Source organism: Oncorhynchus gorbuscha, linkage group LG05 (genome assembly GCF_021184085.1).
Source record: "Oncorhynchus gorbuscha isolate QuinsamMale2020 ecotype Even-year linkage group LG05, OgorEven_v1.0, whole genome shotgun sequence".
Classification (NCBI taxonomy): domain Eukaryota; kingdom Metazoa; phylum Chordata; class Actinopteri; order Salmoniformes; family Salmonidae; genus Oncorhynchus; species Oncorhynchus gorbuscha.
Window position 1 is genome coordinate 11,862,457 of NC_060177.1, and position 9,723 is coordinate 11,872,179.

Sequence of the window (9,723 nt, forward strand, 5' to 3'; positions counted from 1 at the left end):
ATCTGAAACAACAGGTCAGTAGACTTAGCCTAAACCCTCAGTCAATCTGAACAAAGGTCACAACAGGTCAGTAGACTTAGCCTAAACCCTCAGTCAATCTGAAACAACAGGTCAGTAGACTTAACCTAAACCCTCAGTCAATCTGAAACAACAGGTCAGTAGACTTAACCTAAACCCTCAGTCAATCTGAAACAACAGGTCAGTAGATTTAGCCTAAACCCTCAGTCAATCTGAAACAACAGGTCAGTAGGTTTAGTCTAATCCCAAACGGCACCAAATTCCCCATATAGTGCACTACTTTTGACCAAGCAGAATAGGATGCCATTTGGGATGCAGAACGAGTCAGAGTGGCATGAACGCTGGTGATGAGTGGAATCAGCTACAGTAGCATCAGCAACATCAGTGTTGCACAGCAGCAAACACTCCACTTGTTAAAGTAATGTGAGCAACGATCTACTACGATCCAGAGACACACTTTAAGCACAGCGGATGGCAGTAGGCCCTGCATGCATTTGTGGCGAAGCAGGAACAAATGAGACAACATGTGTGCTTAATGCCAACAGCATGTGGAGGGAAGGGTAGGGGTGAGAGGGGAGACAAGGGAGACAAGGGAAAGGCAGGTGGGTGTAGGGGTTCCAGGGGGATACAAGGGAAAGGCAGAACTTGATACATTTGAACCTTGTTTCCCCAGAGAGTCTGGAGTGTTTTGAAGCTTAGCACGGAACCCCAGAACACCAGAACACTTTCAAACAGCACTAACATTACACACTCTCCTGTCTAGTGACACATCTAAACCACAGAGAGCAATAATCAGTTACAGACACACAGACACACACACACACACAGACACACACACAGTATAAATCCATGTCTGAGAGTTATGAGCGCAAGCTACAAACTAAGATCAACACAATATTGTGAGAATAAAAGTGAATGAATTTCAAATCCTACTATCCTAAAGCTGTCCACAGTGCAGTGATGGTTTGTTGTGTGCCAACACTCAGCGAGGCCACGGCACCACGGTCAGGATGACTGGACAGTTTAACGTCTAACTATCAAGTCATGCCTTCACTACATCACAGCGTTATGTGACAGAATAGATTTAGCCTAAAACCCTCAGTCAGTCTGAAACAACAGGTCAGTAGATGTAAACACTCGTGAATCTGAAACAACAGGTCAGTAGATGTAAACCCTCAGTAAATCTGAAACAGGTCAGTAGAAGTAAACCCTCAGTCAGTCTGAAACAACAGGTCAGTAGATGTAAATCTGAAACAACAGGTCAGTAGATGTGAATCTGAAACAACAGGTCAGTAGATGTAAACCCTCAGTAAATCTGAAACAGGTCAGTAGAAGTAAACCCTCAGTCAGTCTGAAACAACAGGTCAGTAGATGTGAATCTGAAACAACAGGTGAGTAGATGTAAATTCTCTGTGAATCTGAAACCATAGGTTAGTAGATGTAAACCCGCAGTAAATCTGAAACAGGTCAGTAGAAGTAAACCCTCATTGAATCTGAAACAACAGGTAAGTAGATGTAAATTCTCTGTGAATCTGAAACCATAGGTTAGTAGATGTAAACCCGCAGTAAATCTGAAACAGGTCAGTAGAAGTAAACCCTCAGTGAATCTGAAACAACAGGTCAGTAGATGTAAACCCTCAGTGAATCTGAAACAACAGGTCAGTAGATGTGAATCTGAAACAACAGGTCAGTAGATGTAAACCCCCAGTGAATCTGAAACAACAGGTCAGTAAATGTAAACCCTCAGTCAATCTGAAACAACAGGTCAGTAGATGTGAATCTGAAACAACAGGTCAGTAAATGTAAACCCCCAGTGAATCTGAAACAACAGGTCAGTAGATGTGAATCTGAAACAACAGGTCAGTAGATGTAAACCCCCAGTGAATCTGAAACAACAGGTCAGTAGATGTAAACCCTCAGTGAATCTGAAACAACAGGTCAGTAGATGTGAATCTGAAACAACAGGTCAGTAAATGTAAACCCCCAGTGAATCTGAAACAACAGGTCAGTAGATGTGAATCTGAAACAACAGGTCAGTAAATGTAAACCCCCAGTGAATCTGAAACAACAGGTCACTAAATGTAAACCCCCAGTGAATCTGAAACAACAGGTCAGTAGATGTGAATCTGAAACAACAGGTCAGTAGATGTGAATCTGAAACAACAGGTCAGTAAATGTGAATCTGAAACAACAGGTCAGTAGATGTGAATCTGAAACAACAGGTCAGTAAATGTGAATCTGAAACAACAGGTCAGTAGATGTGAATCTGAAACAACAGGTCAGTAAATGTAAACCCCCAGTGAATCTGAAACAACAGGTCAGTAGATGTGAATCTGAAACAACAGGTCAGTAGATGTAAACCTCCAGTGAATCTGAAACAACAGGTCAGTAGATGTAAACCCTCAGTGAATCTGAAACAACAGGTCAGTAGATGTGAATCTGAAACAACAGGTCAGTAAATGTAAACCCCCAGTGAATCTGAAACAACAGGTCAGTAGATGTGAATCTGAAACAACAGGTCAGTAAATGTAAACCCCCAGTGAATCTGAAACAACAGGTCAGTAAATGTAAACCCCCAGTGAATCTGAAACAACAGGTCAGTAGATGTGAATCTGAAACAACAGGTCAGTAGATGTAAACCCTCAGTGAATCTGAAACAACAGGTCAGTAGATGTGAATCTGAAACAACAGGTCAGTAGATGTAAACCCCCAGTGAATCTGAAACAACAGGTCAGTAGATGTGAATCTGAAACAACAGGTCAGTAGATGTAAACCCTCAGTAAATCTGAAACAGGTCAGTAGAAGTAAACCCTCAGTCAGTCTGAAACAACAGGTCAGTAGATGTAAACCCTAAGTAAATCTGAAACAACAGGTCAGTAGATGTGAATCTGAAACAACAGGTGAGTAGATGTAAATTCTCTGTGAATCTGAAACCATAGGTTAGTAGATGTAAACCCGCAGTAAATCTGAAACAGGTCAGTAGAAGTAAACCCTCATTGAATCTGAAACAACAGGTAAGTAGATGTAAATTCTCTGTGAATCTGAAACCATAGGTTAGTAGATGTAAACCTGCAGTAAATCTGAAACAGGTCAGTAGAAGTAAACCCTCAGTGAATCTGAAACAACAGGTCAGTAGATGTAAACCCTCAGTGAATCTGAAACAACAGGTCAGTAGATGTAAACCCTCAGTCAATCTGAAACAACAGGTCAGTAGATGTGAATCTGAAACAACAGGTCAGTAAATGTAAACCCCCAGTGAATCTGAAACAACAGGTCAGTAGATGTGAATCTGAAACAACAGGTCAGTAAATGTAAACCCCCAGTGAATCTGAAACAACAGGTCAGTAGATGTGAATCTGAAACAACAGGTCAGTAAATGTAAACCCCCAGTGAATCTGAAACAACAGGTCAGTAAATGTAAACCCCCAGTGAATCTGAAACAACAGGTCAATAGATGTGAATCTGAAACAACAGGTCAGTAGATGTGAATCTGAAACAACAGGTCAGTAAATGTAAACCCCCAGTGAATCTGAAACAACAGGTCAGTAGATGTGAATCTGAAACAACAGGTCAGTAAATGTAAACCCCCAGTGAATCTGAAACAACAGGTCAATAGATGTGAATCTGAAACAACAGGTCAGTAGATGTGAATCTGAAACAACAGGTCAGTAGATGTAAACCCTCAGTGAATCTGAAACAACAGGTCAGTAAATGTAAACCCCCAGTGAATCTGAAACAACAGGTCAGTAAATGTAAACCCCCATTGAATCTGAAACAACAGGTCAGTAGATGTGAATCTGAAACAACAGGTCAGTAGATGTAAACCCTCAGTGAATCTGAAACAAAAGGTCAGTAGATGTAAACCCTCAGTGAATCTGAAACAACAGGTCAGTAAATGTAAACCCCCAGTGAATCTGAAACAACAGGTCAGTAAATGTGAATCTGAAACAACAGGTCAGTAAATGTAAACCCCCAGTGAATCTGAAACAACAGGTCAGTAAATGTAAACCCTCAGTGAATCTGAAACAACAGGTCAGTAAATGTAAACCCTCAGTGAATCTGAAACAACAGGTCAGTAAATGTAAACCCCCAGTGAATCTGAAACAACAGGTCAGTAAATGTAAACCCTCAGTGAATCTGAAACAACAGGTCAGTAGATGTAAACCCTCAGTGAATCTGAAACAACAGGTCAGTAAATGTAAACCCCCAGTGAATCTGAAACAACAGGTCAGTAGATGTGAATCTGAAACAACAGGTCAGTAAATGTGAATCTGAAACAACAGGTCAGTAGATGTAAACCCTCAGTGAATCTGAAACAAAAGGTCAGTAGATGTAAACCCTCAGTGAATCTGAAACAACAGGTCAGTAAATGTAAACCCTCAGTGAATCTGAAACAACAGGTCAGTAAATGTAAACCCCCAGTGAATCTGAAACAACAGGTCAGTAAATGTAAACCCCCAGTGAATCTGAAACAACAGGTCAGTAGATGTGAATCTGAAACAACAGGTCAGTAGATGTGAATCTGAAACAACAGGTCAGTAAATGTAAACCCCAGTGAATCTGAAACAACAGGTCAGTAAATGTAAACCATCAGTGAATCTGAAACAACAGGTCAGTAGATGTGAATCTGAAACAACAGGTCAGTAAATGTAAACCCTCAGTGAATCTGAAACAACAGGTCAGTAGATGTGAATCTGAAACAACTTTCAGGTAGATGCAAACCGTCAGTAAATCTGAAACAGGTCAGTAGATCAGGTCTTACCACATGCTGACTCTCCATTGCTCTTCCCGGACGTGTCTACAGGATCCAGCCAGCCCAGGTTCCAGCTCTGCCATGACAACAGGGTGGGCTTCACACCTAACAGAGACACATAGGAGACAGACACACTATTTTTAAACACTAAATGTATGTTGTTCTTATCAAAGGAGCGACAGGGTAGCCTAGTGGTTAGAGTGTTGGACTAGTAACCGGAAGGTTGCAAGTTCAAATCCCCAAGCTGACAAGGTACAAATCTGTTGTTCTGCCCCTGAACAAGCAGTTAACCCACTGTTCCTAGGACATCATTGAAAATAAGAATTTGTTCTTAACTGACTTGCCTAGTTAAATAAAGGTGAAAAAAAAATTAAAAGGACGGCCCAAAAACTGTCAGACTCCAGCCACCCATCTACCGAATGGCAAGCAATACCGGTGCTGGTCTGGAACCAACAACACCCTGAACAGCTTCTACCCCCAAGCCATAAGACTACTAAATAGATAACAACATAGCTACCTGGACTGCGTTGACCCTTTTTGCACTAACTCTTTTGACTCATCACATACGCTGCTGCTACTGTTTATTATCTATCCTGTTGCCTAGTCACTTTACCACTACCTATATGTACATATCTACCTAAATTACATTGTACCCCTGCACATCGACTCAGTACTGGTACCCCGTGTATATAGCCAAGTTACCATTACTCACTGTGTATTTATTCCTCGTGTTACAATTCTTTCCAAAAATCTTTTCAATTTTCTCTCTGCATTGTTGAGAAGGGCCCGTAAGTAAGCATTTCACTGTTAGTCTACACCTGTTGTTTACCAAGCATGTGACAAATACATTTTGATTTGATCTTTGTTGTTCTTTGTCATTTACAGTTTGTAATTTTGTTGTTTAGAAAGTCTGTAATGCATTTAGATGTTAAACTGCTCTCTAAATACAGCGTGATGTGGTTGCATGCCGTGATCACCAGACCCAAACAATAACACTAACCTGACACCCAGAGGGAGATGAGGTCAGTCAGGTCTGTCTTGAAGTCATGGCCTAGACGTTCCATGGACTCAGGAATGCTGCGTAGAACGCTGCGTAGACCGCCTGGGCCAGGCAGTCTGCATACACCTGGAACACACACACAGTCTTTACTGTAACTGGTGCACCTGTCTTGTCTTACACAAACACTGATACTTGTCTTTTCTTCAAGTAAGTTAGAAGCAGTGATTTTGCAGACAGCAGCTGTTTTTGAAGAAGGTTCTACTTGCAATGACTGTGACAGCTGAATGCTCTGAATGTAAGTCTCTCTGGATAACAGTGTTTGTTAAATATACATAAGTACCTTAAAGAGCTTGTCCTTCAGGTCCATCTGAACGGTCATCAGCAGAGAGACAAAGGCTCCAGAGATCCGATCAAACAACTGGCTCTCCTCCTCCACATTAGGCTGGGAGGATATTGACACACAATTCCACGCTGTAAGGTACTGCAGGCTACCTAACCTGACAGCATCAACAACTGTCAGAACATATTCTAAAGTAAATGTACGTACAGAGCCATACATTTCATCATTTACTCAACTCTATCAGGAACTATTACGTACAATATTTAGATATTTCAATAGTTCTATTGTGCATACGCTTTCTATTGTGCTACGTGTGTAAGACTGCCTCTGCTTAATACTGAGTATATCATAACTTAGTTGTGGAATCTGGCAGAAACCTTCAGATAAGATCATTTTCACTGCACGCATTTCCTCTAAATCACATTCATCTATAAATACTATATTGCCAGTGATGGATGTACTGTACAGGCTGGAGTAAAAGACGAGCCTCCCCCATCATCTGCCTCATATTAATATATGTATCAAAGTTACATGTCTTGGTTGCATTGTCCGTTGATATAGTGCATCACAAAGGATGGAGTGAAGTCACCTTAAATCTGTGGAGGAAGAACCACCAGAATGTGTCTTTGAGAACAGCCACGGACAGATCACACAGAAAGAACGGCCTCCAGATCTTCAGGAAGCCTGGCTGCAGTAAAGAATCATACACACACATACAGCAGGTTTAATGATGATTAGCCTAACCCTAATGGGACTGAATTGTTCTGTTATGTACACAGCAATTAAATGGTCATTGCAAAGTGGTAATTACATAATAATTGCTCGATAATTATTCTTTAGTATTTTGATAAGTCAGTGAAACAGCCACCATGACCTTACTGTTGTTAGGTGGTTCCCAATTGTGTCAGTAAATACCAGCTGACACAGGAGTGTTAAATAAAGCATTACAGATAACTAGCTAATCTCTAATCTACTTTTCAATGAATACCAATCCACCCTGCCGTTAAAGACTGCCACACAGCAGCATAGCTACAGTACATATGTGAGAGATGAATCATGTGTACTTGGAATGCAGTCGAATCCGACCGCATGCACCGAGAGCGGGAGAGGGCCACATTCAATACACATGTGCTTGACATGCATGTGAAGTTTGCATGCGATCCCTTTCTCTTTTTCCTAAAAGCTGTGACAGCTCAGGTATCTGTGAGACCTGACATAACATAACAAGTCTGCTCTCCATCACCCGGACCGGCCACATCTGGCTTTCAGCGCAATGGATGGATATTAGTGTTTGTGGTCATAAATAAGAACTAGCCCAGCGCTGGTTTACTCTGCCTTTCATTTGTCTCTCCGTTTCTGTATACTGCACTACTTTTGACCAGAGCCCTATGGGAAACTCTATGGGCCCTGGTTAAAAGTAGTGCACTATATAGGGAATAGGGTACCATTTAGGATGCAGCCTGGGACTGTTAATACTACAGGACTTTAATAGGAGCCTGGCTGCTCCTTAGATTAACGTGATTGGTTGCAGAGCTGCCACAGTATTCCCCTTTGATGAGGGAGAGCAGAACTCTGGTCTGGTACTCTCACTCACTCACTCACTCACACTCACTCACACACACACTCACACACACACTCACACACACACACACACACACACACACACACACACACACACACACACACACACACACACACACACACACACACACACACACACACACACACACACACACACACACACACACACACACACACACACACAAGATTTGAGTTTGCAGGTATGTACATTAAAGCCTTGGGCCTCTGATACTCTGTCCAAATGCTGTAAGGCATCAGGATGTCCTGGGATGTCAGTGTCCTCGACTGCATCAAACCCTGGGTAGTCATAGTCCTGGAGAAACACAACTCATTAGTTTAACTAAGTAAACACCAGAGAGATATGTCCCTCATGGTGTAAAGAGCCATAAACAGACAAGACAACAGACTCACCTTGATGTCCAAGCTCCGCGACACTGCCTCACTCTGGAATTAAACAGTCAATGTTGTTGTAAATCAGAATCATCCTATATAAATGATCAAATCTAATACAAATAATTATAACTGCAACTCATTACCTGCTCTTTCATGATTCGATGTGCTCTTTGCACATACATTTTATCTGAGAAAGAAACATTGAGATAATGGCAAAGGTATCACCACTTCACAGCAGCCCTATGTTTCAATGACCTGGGCTAGAAATATACAATTTGGCCTGATGGTGAATTTGAGAGCTGTGGGTAGTGTAGCTACTTACATGTATTCATATCATCAAATACTGACTCCGCATTCTTGTTTTTGCTCTGTTCTTGTGACATTATGGATGCATGTAGTTTTATCTTGGAATATAGCTCCTCTATGCTCTTGGAGAAGGACATGGTGACGTCCACTGGGAATGGCACATTTACTTTAAAGTAGTCATATATCTGTCTGGGATGACTGTAATGTTTGAAGTGGGATGATATCTCTATATTCTCCTCAAACGCCACGGGCCAGTCAACCTACAGAAAGTGTTGAGAGACTGTTTCAGTATCATGATGTAGGCCTATTTGTTATATGTGAGTATTTATGTTGATTATTATCATGTTGTGATCCATCTCAAATACCTACACTACCAGCCAAAATTTTTAGAACACCAATACTCATTCAAGGGTTCTTCTTCATTTTTGACTATTTTCTACATTTTAGAATATTAGTGAAGACGTAAAAACTATGAAATAACACATGGACTCATGTAGTAACCAAAAAAGTGTAAAACATCCAAATATATTTTATATTTGAGATTCTTCAAATAGCCACCCTTTGCCTTGATGCAGCGTTGCACACTCTTGGCATTCTCTCAACCAGATTCATGAGGTCGTCACCTGGAATGTATTTCTTTAATGTTAATTTGTGGAATTTCTTTCCTTCTTAATGCGTTTGAGCCAATCAGTTGTGTTGTGACAAAGGTAGGGGTGGTATTCAGAAGATAGCCCTATTTTGGTAATTGACCAAGTCCATATTATGAACTGCAGAAATATGCAAAGAGAAACAACAGACCATCATAACTTTAAGACATGAAGGTCAGTCAATACGAAAAATTTCAAGAACTTTGAAAGTTTCTTCAAGTGCAGTCGCAAAACCCATCAAGCGCTATGATGAAACTGGCTCTCATGAGGACCGCCACAGGAAAGGAAGACCCAGTTACCTCTGCTGCAGATGATAAGTTCATTAGTTACCAACCTCAGAAATTGCAGCCCAAATAAATGCTTCACAGAGTTCAAGTAACAGACACATCTAAACATCAACTGTTCAGATGAGACTGTGTGAATCAGGCCTTCAGGTCGAATTGCTGCAAAGAAACCACGACTAAAGGACACCAATAAGAAGAAGAGACTTGCTTGGGCCAAGAAACATGAGCAATGAATATTAAACCAGTGGAAATTTGTAATTTGGTCTGGAGTCCAAATTGGAGATTTTTGGTTCCAACCGCCACATGAGACGTGATGTGGGTGAACAGATGAGGAGGAGGAGGTGTGATGGTGCTTTGCTGGTATTTAGAATTCAAGGCACACTTAACCAGCATGGCTACCA